We start from the raw sequence: 27,415 nt of genomic DNA on the forward strand, positions 1-27,415 counted from the left end.
TTTTAAATAGCAAGTAAAGTTTTGGGTTCCTTTTCATTTTATAATTTACACAGATTGAATTAAAAATGTTTTTGTGAACTGTAAATAATTTCGATTACATTGATCCTAAAGACTGTGAATGAGCGCTATCTACAAATGTTCTAAATTTTAGTCACTCTTTTATTCCTATTCAAAAAGGTGTGGCAAAGCGTCCCAGGCTTTGCGATATGCTCGAACTCGTGACTTAATTCCAATTGAATTTAGAAATAGAATTTGAAACAGAATCAAATCTATTATAAAAAATCCTTCTCATATTAGAATGAGAGTCATCCGAAATCTAAAGAATAGTGACGCTCATTATATCATAAAATTAGTTCCACAAGCTTGAGTTCAATCATAAAATATTCAAAACTTCAGTTTCAGAATAGCAGAGAAATACTAGAAAAACAAATCTAGAAATGAATCTGAAAATCAGAGTGAATTACTCATTGAAATAAAATCAATCTCACAATGAGATAGAATCCATCATTTTTTGTTCCCCCCTTTAAGCCCCCTTATCTAATAGGTCTTAGGCCAAGGGGGAGATAGGCTGAAGATGTGAACACCACTTCCATACACTTCCACAATTTTTATGGAAGAGCCCTTTACACTTCCAGCATTTCGGAAGACTCCCGAAAAAGCTGCAATACTTTCAGTACTTCCAGCACTTCCAGCACTTCATGTACTTCTCATACTTTAGGAATCAGTAATTTATTCAACATTATGAAAAATCTAATTAAAAAACTTAAAATTTATTTTTGTATATTTTTTTTTTTAATATTTTGCTAATATTTTGAATTTCTAGCGGTAGATTGTCTTGCAAACTAATGGTATTTTAATATTATCTGTGTTTTACGACCGACAGAATTTCTTTATATGGATTTTCTAAGAGACTAGTGAAACTACTTTTGGAAAAGAGAGTATCTAAAAAATGTATTGTAGTTTATAATTTATTGAAACTGTGTTGGAAAGTCTCTAAGATACTACGAGTGCAACAGCTGATTCGGTACTTCAGAAATACAGTATCAGCCAAAAATTTTTTTACAAAGGTATATTTGAAAAATCAGGTGGGAGCAATGATAAAAAGATACTTTTTAAATTTTTTGTCTTTTAAAAATGAGCTGCCTGTAATCCATAAATATTATTTATACATTTAAAAAAAAATTAATATCGTATCAAAAATAATTCTTTACCAAGTTAATAATTTTTTATCGGCTAAAACTTCCTTGTCACATTTGAAAAAGTTACTTAAGTTACTTTGAAAAATAGATCAAGTCACAGGATAGCGGTCAGATAAGTGAGATCTTTTTAAGGTTAATGTCAAAACCCTCAGTACCGCCATTAATGTGTAAGGTTCCCGTCTTAAATATTTATTGTTTTTCCTCAATATTTGGGAGATATTTTAATTTTAGATTGATGATTTTGGTATATATTTTTGTGGACGTTTTTGGTTTTTAAAGGATTTTCTACACAGGATACTGGTCAAAATAGGCCTAAAGGCCTAAGACCTTGGTAAGGGGGGACAGGTAAGGGGGGAAACAAAAAGAAGTCAAAACCCTATGCACCACCACGCTATCACTTCATGTTCATTGCCGTTAACCCCAAAGACTTCGTACCCGTTCAATTACAGCTCATGATTCGGCAAATCCTATTACACCAGAATTGAATACAAAGGTATTTGGTTAAAAAATTACCATAAAAAAGTACCATAATAACCCGTAATACCTACACTTCTCCTTATTCCTTTCAATTAAAAGATATGGCACCCATGTATCGAGCTTTTAAATACATTCAAACTTTTCTAAATAGCGAAATACGATTGAATTATTGTTTTCCACAACCTTAAAAATATCATCAAATGTTATCCATAAATTTTCTTCCACACAAATACTGGAAATATTGCCATGAAAATGATTCAAAGTCAACTGCAATAAGTATATCAATATTTGAGAACAACTACATAAATTTGAAACTCCTGTAAAAATTAAAGAAAATTATATTGCAATGAAAGACACATTTTTCATTAATAATAAAAATTGTGAATAAATTTATAACTTTCAATAGAATATTTCGTCGGCGAAATTACAACAAAAATTAAGCTATAATAAATTTTAGTTTTATTTACTCCGTTTTGTTATCATAACCGAACTTGTAAATTGTCAACCAACTTTTTCGAATTAAACAGAGAAGACTCTATTTTCGGACACTCCCACTTCCAAGAACTTCCAAGCACTTCATTTTCAGCTGTACACCGCTTCGGACCCTAATATCTCCCCCTTGTCTTAGGCCTTAGACTTTAATTGATCAACATCCTGTTAAATAAAATAATTTATAGAAAACTATACTATCAATTAACAGAAATAAATCAATAAATAACGGAAATAGACTACAACACAGAGACACCACTTCTGTGAGTGAAAATACAGTCAGACAGCAGAATCCATCATTAAGCATTTAAATTTATTTAAACTACTTCACAAATTTAACCTCATATATTTTGTTGAATTGTATCTAATATGTTATCGAGCTCAATTACTGTATGAGATTAAATAATGGGATTGAAATGTACATAAAAACACTTTTAGTAGTTTGCATTTTCAGCATAAACTTATAAAGCTAGTTACTGACTAATCTATTCTAAAAGCTTTCCCTCAAATCAATTTTGAAACAAATTTTTACAGTTTAATTTGTTCCCACACGATAGAAAATTTAGATGACTTGTCACCCAATTTTCATCTCTTTTCAAAAGTGAACTTTATTGACTTTATTAGATTAAAAAAGCGCAGTAAATTCCGAAAATTGCTTTTTAAGATTAACAGTTCAAATAAAATACGACTCTCTACCATGTCTATATAAATTTATATCGATTTTCAGAGTAAAAAGCATCAAAATTCACTTTATGATTATGGTACAATAACTCGCAGCATCTTAAATTATTTTAAGACAAGAGTGTCTTGAGTAAATTTTTAAAGCTCATCTGAAAACTCACAAGAGAATGTTTCTCTCATGTAATACTCTCTATCAAAGGAACATATAATATTCAAAACTTATCTTAATTTATCCTGTGGAAAAGAACAAGTTGAAGCAATGCACGAAAACCCTTAGAAAATTTACTGATGATGCGAAAACTTTCCTCGTTTTCGAAAACTTGCTGCCAAGCATTGTTGAATAATTGAAAAAGGAACTTCAAGTTACTGTAATTCTTCAATGTTAATGTGCAAATTATAGCCCTCCGATTCATATTATTTGTAATTATGCAGCAAATTTCTGCAATTATGTAAAATCATGCACTGAATGGCACATTTTTTTCTTTTGCAAGTGAAAATAACGAGTAAACTATCTGGGTTGAAAAATAGCGTGATAATTGTTCTTGATGGTAAAATGTGCAACTATGTTTATTCTGCAGTAGCTTACAGGAAAAAAACAGCACACAATCTGTAGAATTACTCTGTGAGAGTTTCCATCTATGTTGCCCCTCTAAGCCCTGGGATAACAATTCTCTTTTGTGCATAAGGGATGTCCGACTCTGAAAATTTATGCATCACACACACACTCACACGTTGATTTATGAATTGTGTATGAAGCTGCCCACCCACATGGGCTCCCAATCCCAGGACTCGGGAGTGTGATTTCCCGTGATGAAGACTGAGAAATATTTTTCATTTAGTAGTACAACACTTTGTAGGGGAAGGTGGGGCAGGTGTTACGAAATTTAGAATTCATTATTTAAAACTAATTTAACATATCAGTCAAAATTTCTCAAATTATCACACGGATGGACCCTCTACACTGAGAGAAATCCGAAAAAGTTAAAATAACATTCCGGAAATGTTAATTTCACCCTGCAGTATTGATCCGAAATCGGTGTAAATAATACCCTTTTTACTAGTCCCCGGCGAGTGGCCTTCAAAGTTGAAGCCAATTTCTTACTTTCACATACAAATGCCTATGGGAATTTTTCTGCACTCGTGATCGTTATGCTAAATATTTAAAAAGTGAGAAGTTTTTCCGTATTATAAGATACCTTTCCGTATGGATGGATAAATATACTAAATTTTTGTTTAAATAAATTTTTTCCTTGGAGCACTGTGAACCGAGTCCGAGATCAATTTAGGAATTGGCTTCAAATAGCTACATATAAAAAAGCCAACTTGCCAGGCGCTTGCCTTTTTAGGTGTATTAGATGTTAAAGTTATCCTTTTTTCATGTTAATTTTACCCATTTTACCCTTAAAAAGGTGTAAAATTAACATTAAAAAATGTTGATATATTTTTACACCTAAAAAGTGTTAATGTTATGAGGAAAAAATGTTAATCGCACCCTCTTTTTTTTCTCAGTGTATTCACCAATCCGTCTATTCCAAAACCCTCTATTGACCATATTATTTTTCGAACACTGAGAAAAAAGAGGGTGCGATTAACTTTTTTTCCTCGTAACTTTAACATTTTTAGGTGTAAAAATATATCAACATTTTTTAATGTTAATTTTACACCTTTTTAAATGTAAAATTAACATTAAAAAGGGTAACTTTAACCCATACTACACCTAAAATGCATAATATTTACACCGATTTCGGATCAATAATGCAGGGTAAAATTAACATTTCTGGTATGTTATTTTAACTTTTTCGGATTTCTCTCAGTGAAAGTAATAAACGATTCCACAGACAAGCTATGCAAGCTATTGTGAGCAGACCTCGACCTCGGGGTAGTTCTAGAACAAGGTGGCTGAATCAAATTCAGGATCTTGCGTGGGAGCGCCTTGGGATCGAACCCTAACATCTTCCTGAAGTGGCGGAAGATCGACAGGCGTAGGCTGTTAACCTTGATGTTATAGGCCCGTGATTCCATAGGGATAAGCGGTTGAAAATGATGATGAAAGTACCAAACTTCTAATGATATGTGTTAAAAGTTCATGACATTCTAATATATGTAAACTACCGATCGGATTCTTATGCCCTAGACACACTTACGACTTAAGCCGAGAGACGGCTTAGTGGAAAATGATGGAAATGCACTTTAATCATTATTTCTAATATAATTACGCTAAGCCGTCTCTCGGATAATCCTCAAGTCTGTCAAGGCCCTTAGGTTGGAAGGATTGATAAGGAATGAGCTCTCTTAAACAACTAACCATCACACCTAGCACCCAGCCAGATTTCCCCGAGAGACCTAAGTCCACACGTCCTTCTTCTCTGATAGATACAGTGACAAAGACCCAGAAGGCAATGACACCGCAATAGCTTAGAAACGGTCCAGGAACGAATTTGAAGAGTATTAAACGAAAAGCCAGGATTTTTGCAAATGTATACATACATTCATTGGAAATAGGTTTACATATAATAAGTTTATGATTTGTCACATGTTTTAGTGTAAAAACTTTTGATATTTGAGTTAATTCGAGAAAAACAGTCTATCATAGACGCATTTCCCTATTGTAATAGCCCGTTTTTGCTCTGAGCCTGTCATTTTCAAAACAACCCATTGCTTTTGAAGCACGTTTTGAAAACAATAAAAAGTTCGTGCATTGAATCTGTGGTTTTCAATGGAAAAACACCGATATGGAAAAAGCTTGCATTGAAAACTATTTTATCCAAACTCTATTCTGTCAAAAGCAATCGTACATTGGCTTTATAAAAGTTACTTTTTCCGCATTTACTATTGTAGCCCCTGAGGTACAGGTGAGAATAGGCCGTAAAAACACTAGCCTCAGAATCTTTGAACATCAATCGTCTGTTAACCTGATATTTCTACTAAATGACAGAATGAGTGAAAGTTCCTCAATATATAGGAAAATTTAAATTAAAATTTAATCACTTAATTACCATCAAGAATTTTATTAAATAATTGCGCCATTATATGGTATAAATATAGAAAACAGAACTCTTTTTGAACAAAAATAATTAAATAAAGTTTAAAGAAAAGAAAAGTCTTCTCATTAAGGGAGACTTGGGCAAAAAGTCACAAAACGGATATTTTATTTTTTTACAAGCTACCCGAGCACCTTAAAAATTTCTAATTAGCACAGTTTTATAGGAAATTTACCGCTCTATAACTCTGTGAAAGTCATTTTCTTCTATTTTGTAAGGAAATATATTTATCGAGCCGTTTTTTAAAAGATATTTTTGTGATCATTCTCAAAAGTGCTGGATCAAATAGTATCAGGCAAGGGATCACATTTTGATTCGCTTTATTACAGGATTCACTAAATATAAGTAAAATACCTAGATTACATATTTTCATAGGAAATTTATTCTTCTATACCTTTGTAAAACACCGTTTTGTCTATCTAAGCGAAAACAGCGCATTTTAAGCTATTTTACAAAAAACACACAAAAGACTGCAAATCGTTTGACTAATGCAAACAACGAGCAGCGACATATAGCATTAACGTTTCTTTTCACCGTGGGACATCAGAAATTGTTACGGTTTTTGTTACTTTTTGCTCCATAGCTTTTGTTACTTTTTACCCCAAGTGGTCGTTTTTAATAAAAGGATTTGTAAAGAAAAGAATCTTTGTAAAATTCTAAAACGGATATCGGATTCGTATTCAAAGAATATCTATATAATTTAGGAAATATTCACCAGTGCATCAAATTTAATATAAGTAGCTAATAAATGATATCTTCTGCACGGAAAATATTTCAAAGATAGGGCTAAAAATTTCGATATTTTTTATTTTCTAAATTCCTTGTTCAAATTCTAACAAACTTACGACATTGAAGAAGACCTATGGAAGCTATTTATGGAAAAAAAAATTAAGCCGCTATCTGATTTATCTTGGAAGATATTGAATTTTAAAATTTTCTATTTGTGACTTTTTGCCCCAGTCTCCCCTACACTTTGAAATATTTTTTAAAAAGAATTTGAAACATAAAATCCATGAAATACTAAGAATGCAAGAAAATGTTTCTTAATTTTTATTCAATTTTGGTCGACATTTTTGAAAATTGAGAATTAGTAATTGGGAACAGTTCGATCGCTCAGAATAAGAAACGAATAACTCGCAGAAGGAAAATTTTACAGGAGAGCGATTTGAAGCTGTGATTTTACATGCAGGTATACAATTTTTGAGATGTAATCCCAATAACTTTGAAAATAATTATCTTTCAAGTATAATATTCACAGGGAAGGTAGAGGGTATCATGAAGAATCCAAGAAGAGAGTAAAATGATTTTTATAAAAAATCGAGTTGTTCGTCTTATATTCTGAGTCGTCGAGTTGGAAGCACCAGTCGTAGGAGAAAAGAGCGCCTCCATGCGAGAGAAAGATTACCACGTTAAATGTATATTAAATAACTTCCTAATCATATTCTTTTCATGATATAATAAGACAAAATATGTAGTTAAGACAGTAACTGATCTTCTAGAACACTTTGGTTCGCAAATTTGAGATTTGGTTACCTCTACTGGAATGTTTTCTGAAACGAATGCAGTACTAACAGAATACCTTTCGAATTTGTCAAATTTCTTTTAATTCTAAGTAAACTATAAAAAAATGATTTTAATTTATGTTAGTATGGCTAATTTGTTTAATGGTTTTATTCAAATTTTAATTTAATATTGGGAAATTAAAAAAAATATGACACATCTAAAAGCATGGTCTGTATGGCCAATAATCTTCCCTTCATTATTGGTTTTATAAGTTTCATGTAAATATGCATAAAACCAGGAAATGCTTAAGATTTTCTTGAAAAATAAAAAAAATATATATTTTTGCTAAATTTTAAACTATTTTGATAAATTCTAAATATCAATAGCTTTAAAATTCACGTATGCGAACGAAACTGTGTATAGTTCAATAATACCTTAACACCTTTATTTATTATTCATCCGACTATAGAATACTCTGTTCAAATAGCCCCACTCTCACCTTTCAATAAATAACTAGAATAGCCCAATACATTGACCTATAAGATACTCCATTTGTCACAATGAAATTTTTATTCATCCCTTTGAAAGGGACAGAAAAAACAACAATTGAAACTACCCCACCCACCCCTATAAGAACCCCATAGAGTTTGAGTTGTGGAGCTGCGGAAAATAAATTATACTTTGCGCACACGTTTCCACTCAAAGCCTCATTCCCGTCCCTAAAATGTTGCGTATGGGGGATGCATGAGAAAAAGGCCATACAAATGTAATATCAGTGTAAAGAGATGAAACTCTGTAAATATTCATTAAAGGGGTTGAATATCAAAATATTTTTCTGTTAGTTATTTATATGGCATAATGTGGGCATTTGCAGCCCTATGAATCATTCATAGTCAGTTCAAAGTGACGCATGTTGGAAAGGTCAAATAGCACCCTAAAAATCAGATTTTCTCTCAAGGAACGGATGTTCTACTAAATAATTCTAGGCAATTGAGGTCACATAGCCTATGCTGTCTAAGTCAGATAACCCCTGAAATTGGTGTTTTGATTTAGGATCACTGTAGCTATGACTTTCAACAGAGACAATTCATAAAATTTAAAACCTTACTTAGAAGTCACAACAAGTGCTAGAAAATCACAAATTTATAACAAAATAGAGTAGGATGGGATAAGAGAAAGTCATCGAATTCTTACACTAAACTCTGACAATTCCCAAGAAATACCAAGGTTTTTCTCTGAATTTTAGAGTTTATTTGTGAATTTCTAAGATATAGATTTTTAATCTAAAAACTACAGCTTTAGCTTAGTATAGGGGAATATAGGCATGATTGGCACAGAGGGAAACTTCAAACGATGCGAATTTTCTCTTTGTTTGCAAAGAGTTGACCTACCATTTCTCATCTCGATTCATGAGCTTAAGAATGATCTCACTTATGGGTAAGAAATGACGAACTAGCTCTGTGCAAAGAGAAAATTTGCGTTGTTTGAAGGTTCACTCTGTGCGAAGCATGCCAATATTCCCCTATGCTCGTACTAAAAACTAAATATTTTGATATCTATTGACAAATTATTTATTCAAACGTATTCAGGATTATCAGCATACTATTTCAATGTATTTTTGTGTAATACACAATTGAAACTAAATTCCACCATTTTAGTACAGCTTTGTGCTAAAAATATTCATGTCCTTTACATACTGAATTAACAGAAAATTATTTAAGCTTATTCAATACTATCAGTGTAAGTTGTTCGGTGATTTAGTCTTTAAGAGAAGCCAAATCACTTTAGCACATTCTTGTGCTAAAAATATTAAACCCTAGACTCAGCCTTTATAGAAAAATACTGAAAGAAAAACATACTCCAAGTTATTATCATAAGTTTTTGATTTACTCTTGGTTATTTACTCTTTAGATTAAGCTAATATACTTTAGTACAAACTTGTGTGGCGGAAACGGAAGCGAATTTTGAAAAGGACCGGAACTTATGTGGAATACTACCGATCTCCGCAACGATCGGTTCCACTCTGACTGGTCTCACAGAGGCAACCCACCTGTGGGAACCAGTTTCCACAGTAGCACAGCCACTCGATACAGAAAGGATAGAGAAGGATAGGGAGATATATAAGCCTTATCTACTCGTAAATTGGAAGAGGAAAGGGACAGATAATCCTAACCGGCTTATGTAGGTGAGATTCTTAACGTGAGCTAACTCGGAGTGCATGCAAATTCGATTTAGAGCTGAAGTTGGGAGACGCCATTCAGTTATCTTGAATAAAATTCGTGAAATTATACAAATTTTGTATTTAAACCAAAATATCAAGGATTTGGATGAACTGACAGAAAAGTGTTATATGGGTGAAATGTAGACCAGAATGTTCTCTATAATTTTGCCATAGAACATGATCTCATCGATTACTCAGAAGCCAAGATAAGAGAGGTTTTTTGTTTCTTAACTCGTTTTTTCATCCAGAGTTCCCCAAGTAATCATTTGTTGAACTTCAACTATATCAAAGAATTGTTGTATTTTGTGGGACTTTCCATTTAAAACCATATTTTAAGTGTCTTGGTGGAGTAGAGGCAGTCAAATTGGCATCTGAGTGATTTCAAAGCGTTATTATGGGAAAAATCAATTTTTTCACACTTAAACGGCAAAATCGGAGTGATAGCGTGGTCTGAGTGGAAAATGATGTATGGACGAAATGTAGAGACAAATGTACTCTACAATTATGTCGAAGTAATCATCAAAATCGGTTCAGCGACAGTCGAGATAATTGAGGTTATGTGATATTGAAATTGGTTTTTCGACTGTGGCGCCCCTGGTGTTGGTCCCACGAAGTTCAAATATTCTAGAAAGTTGTAGCATTTGGTGAGATCTTTCGTTTAAGCCCTCATTCATCAAAATCGGTCACATAGAACCGGAGATATGATTTTTTGAATTTTGTGAACTTTGACCCCTCATATCTCCGGTTCTATTGAAACCACAGCGCACATACGCACCATTTTGGAAACGTCCTAGACTGGACTACAACATACTAAAATTTCATTAACTTGCACAATGCCGTTTTTGAGAAAAATGTCTTTGAATTTCGATGAATTTTGACGCTATCACAGCGCCACCTGTGGCGACTTTTTGAACTTCCATCTGAAAGTGCTCATCGAGACGAAACCAAAAAGGTAAAATTTATGTCGCTATGTTAATTAGAACCGGAGATAGAGGCCGGTCAATGTTCGAACTTTGACCCCTTATAGCTCGGGTCAGGGGTTATGGATCGACTTAAGGTTTTTTTTGTTTGATAGGTATAATCAACGGCTACAACATACTAAAATTTCAGCCCGATTTCATAAGGAATTTTTGAGTTATTTAACTTTAAATATTTAAAAATTTTCTTTTTAATAATAGCGCCCCTAGCGGTGGTTTTATGAACTTGCGATGTTAGAAGGGGAAGTGGCATTTCACGAGAGCTTTCCAAAAAGCCCTCACTTTTTAAATTCTGACAATTAGAACCGGAGTTATGGCCATTTTAAGAAATTTTTTTTGGACCCTTATAGCTCGGGTCAGGGGGGTCGGGGGACCTTAAGTTTGGTATTGATGGAAAGCTCTAAGGCCCAGCTATAACATACTAAAATTTGAGCCCGCTCGATGCCATAGGGGCGGAGCTATTGAGAAAACAAAAAAAGGGGGGTCTTCAAAATGGCGGAAGGAGGGGTTGGGGGTGGGGGGTCAATGCACCATGTTGCAATTTTCATACGATATTTAACCTTTCCCGAAAACCGCAAGTCGATATCTTTTTTAGTTTAGGAGCTATTAAGCTCCAAAGAGCGGCCGGGAACGTAACTTAGCCCCCCATATATTCGTGATCAGGAAGTGGCGAAACACATTTTGGCCAAGTTTGAGCGCGATCGGACGACATGAAATTTTGTTAGGATTATAGTAGGTGAGATTGTTAAGAATCTCACCTAATAATGTGTTTTTTTTTGGATGGTACCGCTACACTTGTACTAAAAATGTAAAATTCCATCATCAGTCTTCATATAGGAAAGTAATCAAACATATTCAAAGTTATTACCCTATTTTCTTTTAACATAATCAAATCACTTTTTGCTTTGAAACAAATTCAAAACAATTTATGCTTGTCTTAAGATATTTGAGCCCCACTTTCAATACTCGTAGGAATATTCACACGAAATGGAAATTCCAATGCAATAGTTGTATAAGATTTCTATTTGATTTTCAGTTCAAATAAAATTACCCGTCTACTGAATCTTCCATTCGGAATTGAAAACTTAACGTAGAACTTGGGGTTGTCTGAATACAAATTTGAAATTAGTCCCAGAAGTCGTATGATACAATTTAGTTTGCATGAACAAAATTGTTTGAAATATGCATTGAAATTTTGTCTCTGAGATACCTAGAAACTCCTTTGTGTATAATAAATATTTACTGTATGAAGAACAAAGAAAAAGGAGAAAGTTATCGCATTTCTCCTTAGTCTGCCAAGGCTTCCTGTTTCTTAAGCTGCTTTGTGTGGACTTTGCCACACAAGATTCAAGATGAGATTTCACTGAAGGCAAAAATTAAGTGACACCCGAGTTCAAGGAGCTTTTGCCATCATACGCCCCCTTGGAAGCAATTTTGTCCCCAACAGTGATGATAATTGCTATTGTGGTCTCGATATCCGTCCAAGTTCACCCACTTTTGGGTGGAAAAATTCTATATATAAATCTTTAATGATGATCCCACGCTATATTATCATAACTCCATTCATGATAAACCGCTTTTTCGAAAATTGATCATCACCGTGTTATTCAATATCATTGACTTTCCCAACATTCTGGCATTTTGTATTTTCCCACCCAAAATTCACACCAAGGTATGCTTTGGGAATACATGAATTAATTTTTTGTATGTTCATATTTCAAATTATAATTCAATTTATTACCAAAATATTAATTCTCATATTTCACTGCACTAATTTTTGTATCACAATACCTGAACAATATGTGTTATTTCCAGTGCAATTATTTCAGTTTTTGGTTAATTTAATAAATACAATTTAGAGTATTCTCTCTGAAATAATTCTTTAGAATTCAACTGCAAATTACCTTCTGTTTCACTTTGCATTGATTAATGGGAAAACAAGGATCGATTTTATTAAATATACTGCAATATTTGTCGAATAACTATAAATTGAGAACTAATACCCTCATTTTATGAAATATTTCATCTCATAAAATATTTATAGAGTATTTATTTTTCCCAATAAATATCACAAGCTATTTTGAAACAGTTATAGTTTAGAACAGATCTGTACTAAACTGAAGTTTTTCTACCGAAACGTAAAACATTCAAACATATTCAGGAAAGATTTTTAGTAAGAAAAAAAGAAAAGTCGATTATGCAGAATTTCTTGAAAAACAGTAATGTACTTAACATTTTTTCAAGAGAAAGATTTCCACTTTTCATTTTCGTTGCAATGACACTATTAAATCTTTAAAATGTGTTATGGGATGTTTATTCCACCTATTATAATATTAAAAAAATTCAGATTATACCTACTATAAAAAATTTTAGTACAGGAAATATCTAAATAAATTCATAACCGAAGTTTTAAGTTTATTAAATGTTAAAAATAAATAAAATATTATAAGAATCGTTATACTTTTTTATTACAATTATTTTGAATTTTTAAATAAAATATCCTTTGTTGAAGTCGCATTGAAAAACTAAGGAGTGACGACTTTACCTTTTAAACGGCTGTAAATTACAGTTGCGTGTGTAAATTAACTTATTTCATGACCAACAATAATAAAACAACCACAGAAGGCAAAAAGATCGTTCCTTTTTCTATAACAGTGTGAAATTTATCATTTACCAATTACAAATTGCTCAGAATGCAGTACTAAAATTAACAGGAATGTTCAAATATCAGGCGTGATTTTTTTAGTACAAACTAAATTAGTTGTTAGATACAAACCATTATGTGAATGAAGATAAAGTAATGAATTAGTGCTGATTTTTTTGTCGTAATGGCTCTATTATGTGATCACACAGAAAAATGGAAATTCTTAAACAGAAACAGAGGAATTTAATTTCAAATCCCATCCAATGAATGCCAGTGCCCTAATCCTAAATCCTTGATCATTTAATTTTAATCGTAATTTGCAAATCTCAAGACATATTTCATTTTTCAACTAATGCTGAACTTAAACTCCCGATCTCTTAAGCGTCAAAGAGATAGGGATTCTAGTTCATTTCATTGGCAAAGAGCTTCTGAATTTAAGCGCCTCGAGAATTCACGTCCAATTTAAGTTCCCGGAGTCTTATTTATTCTTAAATTTACACTCAAAGTTTTTCTGTGTGATTCAATGTGTAAATAGATATTATATGCAGTAGAGAAAGTTGGGGTAGTTTTGGAAAGCTGAACTTTCTATCTAAACTCCATTTTTTCAGAATTTTATAAACCATTTTTAGGATATTTGAATATTATATAGAACATTTCCCATAATATTAATTTTCGAAAACCCTGCATGCCTGAAATGTCTCCACCTTCCCCTAGAGTGAATATAGTATATAAGAAAATCATTTTTAAAATGCTGAACATCATTAATCAAAACCAAACCGTTTTGAGCTAATGAAGCTCAAATTTATGTTAAATTTATTTCCAAAAGGCCCTGTTCGTTTGAAAATATTCTTCAATCTTCTTAAAATGGTCCAAAATTTACTTCTAGACCGTACCTAAAATAAAGCTCATATTCTACAGGTATATCATTTCTTCTTCTGTTTACTTTTCCCATGGGAAATCCCTTGGTTAATTGTCGAGGACTCCCGGGACTAGCTACTCCCAATGTCAACAAGTTCAACCTAGAGGGAATTTATCATGTGTGAAATTTTCCACCCTCACAACCCTGAGATGACATCACGGAAAACTTTTCTCTCCTATCACATGCCGTGGTAACCCAAAAGTTCTCCCACGGTAATTGTCTGCACGGGAAAGCTTATCGTGAAGCACATTCAGATCTATCTGCTATGTCGTTTCTAAAGTTCACTGAGCACAAAAGCTACTCTGTCTGCCTCGTGGTGGTTCACTTCCTGCTCATTCTCTCAACTCCCTAACTTCATTGTCAGACACACACGGCGAGTGATAACGAGGATTGTAATCATTTCACGTATGACTGTACAATCGAATGTGTCTCAATTTTCAACAGAACCTCCTATTGAGTTCGTGTCTCTCCAATTCAATAGGATTTGACTGCAAATTCGAGTAAAGTATTTCTGTTTCATCTGGAAGAGATAACAACTTGGTCTATGGAAAAAATATATGAACTTCTCGGAAGCACTGCACACGAGGAAATCCCCCTTTTGGCGGGAAGTGAATGTCAGCTCAATTGCAATTTTCTCCGTGCTTCCTTGCAGCAAAGAATTGGATAAATATTTTACGATGCTCCTGGGACATGATTTTGTGAATCGACCAGGCAAGATTTTCATTGAATGTCCACTTCAATTTCCACTATTGATGATAAAATACAAAAAAAAACTCTGTTTATAGTGATTAAATTACGGGTGATTTATTTAGAACAACAAATAAATTTTTCACTAACTTCGATACAATTCTAGACAACTTCTGACATCATTCGAATGTAGGGAATTTCTTTAAATGTTTCATTGAATTTGTAAAAATTTTATCTAAAGTGGAGCTGCATTAACTAACAGTTTCAATTCTAACTGTGTTATCACACTTGCACATTAAAATTATAATATGATTCACATTAATTGTCGCTGGTGAGAGTCCAAATGTGTAATTTGTGTGTTTGAATCATTTTACATTCAAAATTTGATCTATTTGTTGATAAAATGGTAGACTTGGCCCCCAAAATTTGATATAAATTGATTCATAGCATTAATGCGAAAAATTAATGCGATTTTCTCTTGAATTTTTTAATGTGAAAAATATTTATGCTTTAGGTAAATTTAAACTTATTTTCGTAGGCCAAGTCCACTTCTTTATCAATAAATAGAAAAACCCCAAATATTAAGTGACTCAAAGACACAAATAACATACATATTTGGACGCTCACAAGCGACAATTAATGTGAATCACATTAAAATTTTAATGTGCAAGTTTGATAACGCCGTAAAATTTAGATACGTAAATATAATGAAATTCTCACAAGATAAATTAATTATTAGTACTTTGCTAATACAGTAATATAGATAATTTCAAGACCTTTCAAATAAATGCAATACTGACCAAATAAGATAAGAAATAAACGCTAAAGTGCTTTTAATTTGTAAAAACCAATAAATAGAATTAATATCGAATACAAAAAAAAAACATATACAAAAACATAGTATAAAAATGCATATGGAGGAAAAAGAATCTAAAAAAGTCTAGGAACAAGCCTAGGACTTATAAATCAAAGATAGTAAGATGAAATCTCTGACCACTTAGCTTCTAAGCCAGGATCGGTATTTTATTAATAAATTACTTTCGATGCAATTCTATTTGGTATTTCATTTAAGCCCTATTTTAACCAAATTAGGTGACAAATGAACCCTCTGAAATGTTTTAACTTTAACCGTTCAAATTTATTAAAAAAAAATATATGTGATTTATATAACTCAAAATCGAAAGGCCATGATCTTCGAAATGGTACAAGAAACTTAATATTTAGGGTTAGGCTCATAATATTTCTGATAATCTTACTTCTCAACTACCGCAAACTCAGAACTTTCTGGATGTTGCAATATTTGAAGAAAACCGATTTCGAATGCATACGAGCACTTAAATTCTAGAGAAACTTCAAGTTTGAGGTTATTTTTAGGATAATCCTGCGAATCGTCCTCTTCGCCTGGGAACTGAGAAACTGAATATTTTAGATCGTCTCAATATTTAGATTAATTAATATTAATTTGGAATAAACATGATCTGCAATTTCAAAAATCAAAAATATGAGATTATTCTTCAGGATACTTCTAGAAACCTTGTTCTTAAACTCTAAGAAATTTAGGATCTTTAAATATTATAAAATGTTGAAATTCCTGATTCAATTTTATCATGTAGAGATCAATTTCAAATGAACACATTTTTTTTAATAATGGAAAAACCCTAGGATTTTAGATTATGTTCAGAATATTTCTAAAAAGCTTGATCTACATCTCTAAAAATCAAAATACTTTACAGATTTTCGAAAATTACCTTAATTTTGTATTTAATTGGATAACGAAAAAAAAAACAATTTAGAAAAGAATGAATCAATAGTGACACAAACTTCGATATGATGGAAAACTCAGAAGATTTAAGGTTTAAGATAACTGGAAAACTTAGTTGCATTTCGACAGGGTATTATCAAACTTCAATGTTAAGAACTAACGAGTTGATCGTAAAATCTTAAGTTTTATTGTAATGTTTATAAGAGTTGGAAAAATTAAGTTTAGAAAAGTTTGTACATTTTCTAAAGAGCAGACACTTCATTTTTACACATTTCTGAAACTTTTGCAATGTTAATTTATTTTTGCAAAAAAAAATCGAATTCGAAGATCCAATTTTTCGATAATTTTCTATTTTTGTTGCATTTTTCAATGTCAACTTATCTGTATAAACCTCTTGTTTCTCAATTAAAGAGCCATATAATTAAAAATTAGCTATTATAATAATTATACGCTTGTTGTTTCTATGCGATTTTTACGTACCGTTACAATTAATCATAATATTATTTAACACAAGATTGTGTCAGGAAACTCCAAATTTTTCTTCCCTATTTTCCAAGGATGATTTATTGGTCAGAGTTCTGGATAATAGCATCCTTTGCCGCCCTCAAAAAATCATGCCATTATTCATACAAAAACCAGACATATATTTGTCGCAGTTCTCTGGGACAAGGACTACGTGGAAGTGTGAGAAAATTGACTCTGTGCCCAGAATTGCTACGAAAATTGCCATTTTAGTCATTTACGACATCACAACACACAACGCATTTATTGTGGCGAAATATGAGAACGTGACCTAAGGAATGTTTCTTTTTTTGTGAAGGAGTACCATCCCTGTTGATTGTCTTTGGTGAACAATCTTTGTGCTTGGGGATTCTTTGTCTCCGAAATTGCGAGCACTCTAACGTGAAATTTCTTCTATCCGCATACAGTATACCCATGAAACTGCAAAAGTTTTTCACGAAACCTCATAAATTTGTTTCCCATGTCTTTTGTATTAGAATAATGCCCGGGAGGGAAATGGGTAAAAATATTAGGAACACTGCGCGCAGTGCCAAAAGAATGGTCTTGGTCAGTTATGCCGTAATATATGCACCAGTGAGTGCAGAATGTGCTGTGGAAATAATCATATCCCTCATGAAGTTGCATATTTTTGCATTCACTGCACTTTCAACATCAATTCAACTCCTAAAATAAACACTGTGAAATTGTTCCTTAAATATGCATTACAGGACTTTTAGTGTCGAGTGGTGTATTCTCTGCAGAACGCGAAATGTTTCATGCATAAATTATTTGTGGAATTTGCTACATGATAAGGCTATTTTCATGATAACTGGGGAGATTCCCGGTGAGTGGATAAAACTAAATGGACCAGAGAGGTTGTGAAGCATCCTAAGGAATGAGATTAAGCTCAAAATTTCTCATGGAATTTGATCATTATGCCACTTAATGGGCAAATGTGTGTATCAGAGGAGTCTTTTATGACACTTTCAATAGGCATTTGTGTCTTTTCATGCGGCTGTATTAGACTTTGGGCCTTAATATTCCCTCAAGGCGGATAGTTTTCTCATTCCAGAAGTTTTCTTCAATTACATGTGAAGTTTAAGGGCGCTATGTTGCGAAAGTTTGTCCTAAGAAACCCTCTTCTCAAGTGGCTGAAAATTAGTTTTGAATTAGGCCATCAAGATGAGATTTGTTACTTAAACTTCAATTTTCAAGAAACTTCCCAAGTAACATTTTTTATCCAAAGTTTCTCATGAAATTTTCTTAAAGTTTTAAGCCTTTAAGGGGCTTACTTTAATAATATTATTATAAAGGGAAAAAAAGGAAACTTAAGGTGCCACCCATCTTACAACTTCCTCGGAGTGAACTGTCCACGGCGATTGATGGTCATTCTCTGAAGCACGGATACGGTTGACCCGAACTAAAGCCCCAGCAACATTCGGCACCTGGCTAGGTGGGATGGCGGGCTCAGTGTGTCATGAGAATGAAGGATAAGAACAGACAGTACTTTATTACCGCACAAATTTTGCATTGATGGTCTTTGTGACAAAACAAGGAACTATATAAGAGCGTATGGCCCATTCGACAATTGTTAACCCACTCGATATCCAATTGGTGGTTTTGGCCATCAACTAGGTTAACAATTGTCGAATGAACCATATGCTCTTATATAGTGCCTTGTTTTATCACAAAGACCATCAATACAAAATTTGTGCGGTAATAAAGTACTCTCTGTTCTTACAAAGCAAACAAATTCTAAAAGAAAATTGTAAAGCCCTAATGGGAGTCACCTAAATAAAATTGCACAATCTAAATGAGAATTAGACAACTATAGTTGTCAGCCATTTTTCACTTCTCCGGAATTTACTGTCTCGGATCACTGAGCAACAGCGGCAGTACCATATAACACCCTTTATCTTTCAGCATAGTGGGAGTTGAGCATGTCAGACGAATAAAAAATTTCGACTGTTGGGACTCGGTCTGGGTTGACATGTCTAAAATAGGTTGTACGCTCTACAAAATGTTTCAATTTTGCTTTTATAATTCTCCCCAGACTAAACTTAGTCCAGTTTCGCAATACGTTTGTCTATGGGGAAGTATGGGGCAGGCAATTGTTTTAAAGACCCATTCAAACATTTACGAACTAAATTCAAGCTAACTAAGGGCAACTAGTCTCTGAGTATTGGATATCGACTCAATGGGTGCAGCTTCACTGCACTTGATTCCACGGGCATGGGACTGACAACCCCATCCCTGTATAAGAAAAAAATAATAATAATGTCTCGAACTCCCCTTGTGAGAAGGCCTAGTTTCTCTATGGCACGTTGAGCCACCATTATTTTTATTATTACACTGAAACGTTTACGAACTCCATTCAAGCTAACTAAGGGCAACTAGAAAGGCATAATTAGAGAATTCTATGCTACTATACTTCATTTATTAAACAAAAACTTCACATGATAATTCATTTTGATTGGTGAACAGACATGCATACATAACCTCAAAATTATTTTAAATGTAACCGTCGATAACTCGTCCGGATTACGCCGATCCGGATTAGAGAGCGGGCACTGTATATTGTTTATTATCTTATTATATTGTTGGTTGGTTATTGTTATTGTATACGCTGGTTTTTTTTATTAATACCTTCTGTTTTGTAAAGATGTTTTTGACATTTCAATGAGAGTGAGTAAGATCTAGATCTAGTTATCTCGCTCACTCTTTTAGAAGATTTTGAAAACATATTTACAAACAAGAGTTATTGTACGCTTGGTGTAATTCTCATTATTCCATAATGTTTTACTTGTAAGGCGGTCTTCAGACTAGAGGTTTAGCTCAGTTCCCGAATATCTCAAAATCCTGAATAGCGAGCAATTTTATTGCTTTTTGATAATCTACTGGTCTCTTACCTTTAATAATCCAATCCCAAGTTAAATTTTTCCAAAAAATTGTGATTAAAAAAAATTAGAGCAATTAAACCATATAGCTAAGTTTTAGATCTGAAGTCCGTATAAAACTCCTTAAGACAGTACAAGGCAAAATATGTTTCCATTTTTTGGTTTCTTGGGTAACCAATTTTCAATGGATTCAATCTAATGGATAATTGCTTAAAGTTTGCTTATGGAAATTGTTAGTTTAAATTAATTAAATTTCTGTGAATTATTGCACAGCAGCATACAATTCAATATATACATTCAATTTAACTATATAATAAATTTTCTCTGAATTTTGCATCAGGTAATATTTTGTTAGCAAATACAGAAAATATTCAATTTCAGATGTTACAAGAGGATCAACATTTTGCTTCCAAATATAATTTTCATGAGACTCACTCTTATATTTCCAATCAAAAGGCAAATGTTCTTCCAGTGATTTCACAAACATGGTTTGCAACCGCCTTTCTCATAAATTTTCACCCAATTTTATGGTTTTATTTGGAAAAACAAATAAAGTTAATTGAGAAAACTCTGCACGTGCGATGGAAAACATTTATGAAATTTCTCTTCAATAAAATTTTATTGTTTTCACATGGGAAAAGGCCGAAAGTTCCTCTTGGTAGAGTTTCACTAGGAAAATTATGGAAATTGTTGAAGAGACCTAAAGAGTTCAAATCCTACTTGAGGTTTATTGCCACATACCTGGGCGAAGATAATATAGAGAAAAGATTTCCATGTGAGATCAGTATGACCGAAATCGATAATGTGAAAATTATTCTGTGACTCGATGCTATCGATTTCCTTAAAGATTCCCTCGGGGTTTCAATCATTAAGACAGAGTGAACAAATCACAGTGTAAGTCTTTGGCTTATCGCGAGAAAATCCATTAGGAAAATCATAGCTTTTCCCGCGCTTTTAGAAATCTTTTTTTGCACAAAACTTCTCTCAGACAAATTCAATTGATGCGAATTCAATGGCACTTTCTTAACTTTACATAAAAACTTCTTTAGATGGAAAATGTACCTTCTGCCAAAATATAATAAAATCACACAGAGTGGAATGTTTTAGAAACTTCTTTGCCTTCTACATAAAACTTTGGGGAATTTTATTTGCATTTTCTTCTCAAAAATAAATTACCTTTTTGAATATTAACATTGACCTTCAATCCCACAGAAAAGCTTCTTTAAAATTCGCGGTTTTACGACTTTTGCAATTTATTTCAATAAACTGCGTCCCGAAATTTTATGATGCTGTAACAGATTATTAATTTTATTGGTAGAACATTTAATAGCTCTGGTATTTTCTTTTTAATGAGTAACAAATTATTCGCGACTGAAGCCGAAATTTGAGAGGAATTTTTTGTCGGAGGAATATGAATTGTTCCCAAATGGAACAAAAAATTGCACCTCTGGGAATTCTCAGAATTTTTTAGTATTCAAAACTTTTTTCGCTCCTCTTAATTTTCCACTATTTTCCACATAGCTTTGGCAACGAGTTTTTTTTGTTGTATTATTCATTCGGAAATGACAGATTCAATTGAATTGAAAAAGTTCACTTTACCCCTGGGTATTGCTGAATTGATCACCTAACTAAGCCCACTATTGCAAATTTGAACTATTACTTACTTTCCACTGCTTTAACTTTTCTTTTATTTTTTAAGTAAATATTGTTTGATGTATCTGAATTTTCAATATTAAAAAAAATAGGTTGCATCTACTTACTGACAAATATTTGACAATTATAGATATTTCAGAATATAAAAGCGAGGATATTTTAGTCGGAAGTTTATTTAATATTTTTTTAAATTAATATGACGAATTAAAAAGAAATCAATCATTTTAATTGAATATAGCCGCTTTAATGACCTCTACACACTAGAAAAATTTATATCCATATTGAAGCAAATTCCCTTAAGCTTGTGCAGGAAAACCTATCAAATATGAACAATTAAATAAATATATCAAATTCGAGCTTCTTTTCGACAAAATAAAAGAAAATACATAGAAAATAAAATATGCGAATAAAAAACAGCAGAAACTCAAGAAATAGTATGAAATATTTTTTAATAAAATAGTCAATATTTGTAAATCTCTCCTTTAACCCTTTAAGGACGAGAAGCTTTAAAATCGAGGGTCAGAAAAAATCACTTTTTCTGAGTTTTTAGAGCAAAACACAGCTTTAGAAGGCCGTAGGAAAAATTTCATTTTTGGGTCACCGGTGACCCAATCGTCCTTAAAGGGTTAAGGATTATAATTTTTAGTTCGAGCAAATTAGTTAAATAAGAACTTGTGAACAGTTTTGCCTACAATGCAGTATTATATAAATAAATACACTGCAACATAGGTTATGAGATTTTCTGTTTTTTTTTTTGGAAAAAATTACCATTTTCTTCTTTCTGATTATAAATTTCAGTTTTTCAGTTTGATCAATCAATAGAGTCACTCTGTAAAAAAAAATATAAGGGGAAAAAATGGAAAATTCCACTAGCATGAAAATTAGCCAAATGGGGTTTTCCACCCACAAATGGACACTGTGACACGAAGTCGAGTGGCTCAAAATAAAATCAACATAAGCCAATTGAATTGACGATGGGGTCATAAAATCGAATTTTATCCCCGCACGACGACAAGAAAATATCCTGTCCATTTGGAAAATTGCTTTACGCACCATATAAAATCCACCCTCATCCTTTGCGAAGTTCCAACACAAAAAAATCGCTGGGTGTCGATTTATGGTGAAAGAATTTTATCCTCAATGAAAAACAACAACTTTGGAGCTTTTTCTCACCCATTGTGTCAAGTAGCTCTCGGAGATCCCTTACTCTCATCCCCAAAGCACCCAAGAGACTCCCTTCCCAACAAGTGTTTTGCCATATATTTCTTAGATGCTTATCTAAATAGTTGATGGAGATAATTCAGTGTTAAGCTCTTGAAGATGTCGAGTGGAAAAGTTGAAAATTTATTAATCCACAAGACATTTTTTCACTGTTTTCGATGTAAAGGTGGATTTGGCCACCCCGAAAAGTCTAAAAAAAAAGGGGTGAGAAAATATGAATTAAAACTTCTTTCTCTTCTACCTCCGGTTCTCCTCCGAAAAAAAAAGACGCCCAAACACACCCCCTGAGTATTAAATATTCATAAAATCCTCAAAAGTTTCACGTCAAAGAAAACTTTTTGTCGGGAGCTTTTTGCTTCTATTTTTTTGTACTTCTCGTTGGTCTTTTTTTTTCGCTTCTCTCTCCTGGGTAATGATTTCTTCGCATCATTCAAGTTTATGCGATTGCGTGCTCTCAACTCAGCTGAAGAAGATAAAGCAAGAGGAATTATTCGCTTCATAGAGAAAAGCTAAAAGAAAGTCTTCGTTCTAGAGCTGTGAGGTAGAGCAATTTATGTAGTACATATTCATCCTTTCAAGCACCCACCCATACCCTATCAAACATCCTTAGGGCAGACACACTTGGTTAGGGAAACATTGTTGCAAAATTATCTTCTTGCACTCAGGGAAATTGCCAAGCCATTTAGGCAAGTTAAACAGCTGTTGAGTACTTGAAATTTGAATTGACTACAAAACGCTTATCCAATAAATTTAGGCTTGATACTTCTTTTGGCATATATAATACCAACTGTAATAACTTCTTCAAAAATCCACAGTGCAAGTTTTTGGAAACTGCACTGTAAAGTCAGAATTATATATTATATATATATTTTTAAGACAGAATTATATATTATTTAATGTCAGAATTATGATAGCAAATTAAAATAAACACTTGCTTAGAATCTCAGTTTTAAAATGTTAAATAAAAAAGCAAAATATCGGAAAGTTCTTTGTGATGAAAAAATAATTCAGCAGGAAATAAACGGAAACACTAAACCTTTCTTGATTTTCACAATTTTACTCTCTACGACGTTTCGAGGATGGATGTCCTCTTCATCAGGTATCGAATATATCAGGGAAAATCACGTATAGGTGGATTTGTTACACTGCACTTGGACTTGGATCACAACTTGATCCGCAATGTTCACCATTCGACTGACTGACACAGAATCATTCTGTACATTGCGGATAAAATTGTGATCCAAGTCCAAGCGCAGTGTAACAAATCCACCTGTATGTGATTTTTCCTGCCATATTCGATACCTGATGAAGAGGACATCCATCCTCGAAACGGCGTAGAGAATAAAATTGTGAAAATCAAGAAAGGTTCAGTGTTTTCGTCTATTTCCTGCTACATTCCGTCGAACCGAAATTCTAGTGAAAAAATAATTAATTTATATTTCAAAATCGTCTAAATATTTGAGCATGTCTATTAACATTCCGATCCGGAGTGCTCTTTCCTTATAGGGGAGACCGGGGTAAAATAAACCACGAAATGAAATTTTTGATTGCGTATAATTTGTACAAAAATGTTTTGTATGAGGCTGATAAATATTTCAATGAATAGTAAGGGAAGTATATATTTAGAATAAAGAGTGTTTTCTCAATATTCCATCGAAGGCAAACTATTAGATGCCACTATCTAACGACCTTGACAGACCTGAGGATTAGCCGAGAGGCGGATTATCGTAATTATATTCGAAATGATGGTTAAACTACATTTCCATCATTTTCCACTAAGTCATCTCTCGGCTTAAGTCGTAAGTGTATCTAGGGCATAATACTATACGTGGCTAATTTTACACCGGTCTCCCCTAACGGTATAGTCGGAGCTCTAATTTGCCTCATGAATTTTACGAAGAAAATTAGGACACCGAAATTTTTTGACTATCTCGTCCTTAAAGAGTTAAAGAATTATGTGGTACAGACCGCACAAGATTAATAACAAGGAGCTAACCCTGATTTTAACAGAAATGAATAGTCATCTGATGATCGCCGAATGGAAGAAAGTTCACCCCAAAGTGCTTTTCTTCACAATGGGCTTAAGTTCCCTGACCCACCCATCTCTCGTTTATGGGACGACGGGACAGTTCTTGCTGGAACGTAATCTCAAGAGTTTTCTCCTTTTACTCGATAGCATCAGTCACGAAGGATAATAGGGCTGCAGAGCTAAGGTTTAGCAATATAACTTAACTATATTCTTATTTTTTATTCATTAAAAATTTATTGAAAAATTTTGACTTATGATTGGATTATTAAGGGAAAATACTCTGTAAAGTGGTCTTCAGATTAGAGGTTTAACCCAGTTCCTGAAGGTATCATTATCCTAAATTGCAGTTAATTGTCTTGGGTTTTTTAAAATCTAATGGATTATTTGTGTTTAATAATCCAACCCTGAGTCGAACTTTTTCAATAAATCTTGATTGATCTGAATTCAGAGAAGTTAATCCATATGGCTAAGCCTGAGGTCTGAAGCCCGTATTAGATTCTGAAGAACTAAATTATTGATTAGTCTTTAAGATTTTGAGACCTTCGATAACTGGTTTAAACCTCTAGTTTGAACCTGAAGGTGGTCTTATTGTCCTAGATACACTTGCGACTTAAGCCGAGAGACTACTTAACGTAATTATAATCAAAATAATGATTAGTTTACATTTCCATCAGTTTCTGACTAATTCGTCTCTCGGCTTGAGCCTAGAAACCGTTTAGCAAGTGGGAAACTAATGAGAATCGAATTAAATCATTATTTTAATTATAATTACATTAAGCTAGCTCTTGGTTTAAGTCGTAAGTGTGTCTAGGACAGGACCCAATTCTCAAATCCCCACCAGGAAAATTGATAAATCTATCCATAAGTAGAGTCTTCACGTGATTAAAGCAAATTCTATACCTCTGTCCCAGACGAGCCTAGATACCGTTCTAGTCCAATCTTGACTGGAGCCAAAAAGTTTCCGGAACATCATTTTCGGAAATAAAAACAAAAAACTCAATATTCCAGAAAATGTTCCTTAAAAGTTTTAAAATCTTTTCCTGAGTGTAGTAGTGAAAGGAATAAATGGGGCATGCTAGAAAGACGCCCATCAAGTGAAGCAACCAACACAATTGTCAGAACAAGAGAAGGATACATAAACTTATTATTTCTTAGACTATTTTGGGCCAGTTTGTTCCACCATATCTTTACCACTATAGAAAGACATTGAAATATCCTCCCTTGTGTTTAGTCTGTCCCTTCCGTTTTCCTTCTTCCTCAATTTCCCATTCAGAAAATATTGGGTCAAAGTGAGTAGGTTTTCACCGAAAGCACAATTGCAGAGACAAAACACAATTGATGACACTTTCTCAATCACAATAATTTTATATATTATATATAAGCATTATCCTTACCCTCTATTTCAATTTTCCCAATGTGGGTGGCAAATAAATCAATCACACACTGATCAAGTGATAAGGGGCCCTCAATTCACTGTCAAAAACAATTTCTACGAAATCTCAATTTTATTCAGGGGTGAATAAGTCATAATAGGAATGATTTGAATTTCATTGTTGTGATACAAGATTCCATGCAAATTAACTCTGAATTCTTTGGCTCATCTTTTATGGTAAATTATTCTGTATTTTTTCACCATTGAAACGATCTTCTAATGTAGATATGATTTCAGTTCATTCTGACTTTTAATTAAATTCACCAACCGAGGGTATATCTTCTCTAAATGAACTTAAGATTTTTCATCATCTTTCTTACTGCTGGGAAAAAAAATTCTGCAAATTAGTATGAACTTGATATATTTTTAATCGCATCAAGTACAAAGTTTTCATTTATTGTAATGAGATTTTAAAAAATCGAGAGAAAATAATTCATAATTCATTATTCTCTAAATAAGTTTTAAATACTTTTTAAATATCGAAAAGTTTATTTTTTGCTAATTCTTAATAAAAATCTATTGCCGATTTTTCATAATTTAACATTGCATTGTTTAAATTAATTTCATCCAATTTTTCATGAATCATACGTGGATTTATTTGCCAAAGATGAAGATTTATTTCCCAAAGATGTCGATGAAGTTAAAGTTTCTTGGTTTCATCAGTGCTTAACTTTTCTAAAGGCAAAGTTTTGCATAAATTCTCATAAGATTTTGAAGATGAAGAAAAAAAGATATATAGTGTTTCATATCTTGTACAATCTCCTAAGGAATTCAAATACTAACAAAATAACTCTTGTACATAGTAAAAACTTTTTTATTTAATCCTATATCCAAGGACATTCTGACTTTTGCTAGTGTAATAAAATCTTGCGTAAATGATAGGGAACTTTAATCAGATTTAGCTCTGTATTAAAACAAGGTTTTCTGCTTTAGTTTAATGAGGAAAAGCTCATAAAAAATCCATTAGTACTGTGACATTTATGAATAAAAAGTTGATAGTTGTGGGAAAAACTTTCCCCAATTAATTTTCCTTTGCCCTGTGTATGAAGAATCTTTGAAAACTACCTAAATAACAACAAAAG

At 32.8% G+C, this 27,415-nt stretch overlaps 1 protein-coding gene across 1 annotated transcript in view; it reads left to right on the forward strand.

Annotated features, from left to right (window-relative positions):
• LOC129797890 (IDLSRF-like peptide) overlaps nt 1–27,415 on the forward strand; it is a 122,271-nt gene that overhangs the window by 38,481 nt on the left and 56,375 nt on the right. The gene's annotated exons all lie outside the window — the stretch shown is intronic.

The sequence above is a fragment of the Phlebotomus papatasi genome, chromosome 1, assembly GCF_024763615.1.
Source record: "Phlebotomus papatasi isolate M1 chromosome 1, Ppap_2.1, whole genome shotgun sequence".
In the NCBI taxonomy this organism is placed as follows: domain Eukaryota; kingdom Metazoa; phylum Arthropoda; class Insecta; order Diptera; family Psychodidae; genus Phlebotomus; species Phlebotomus papatasi.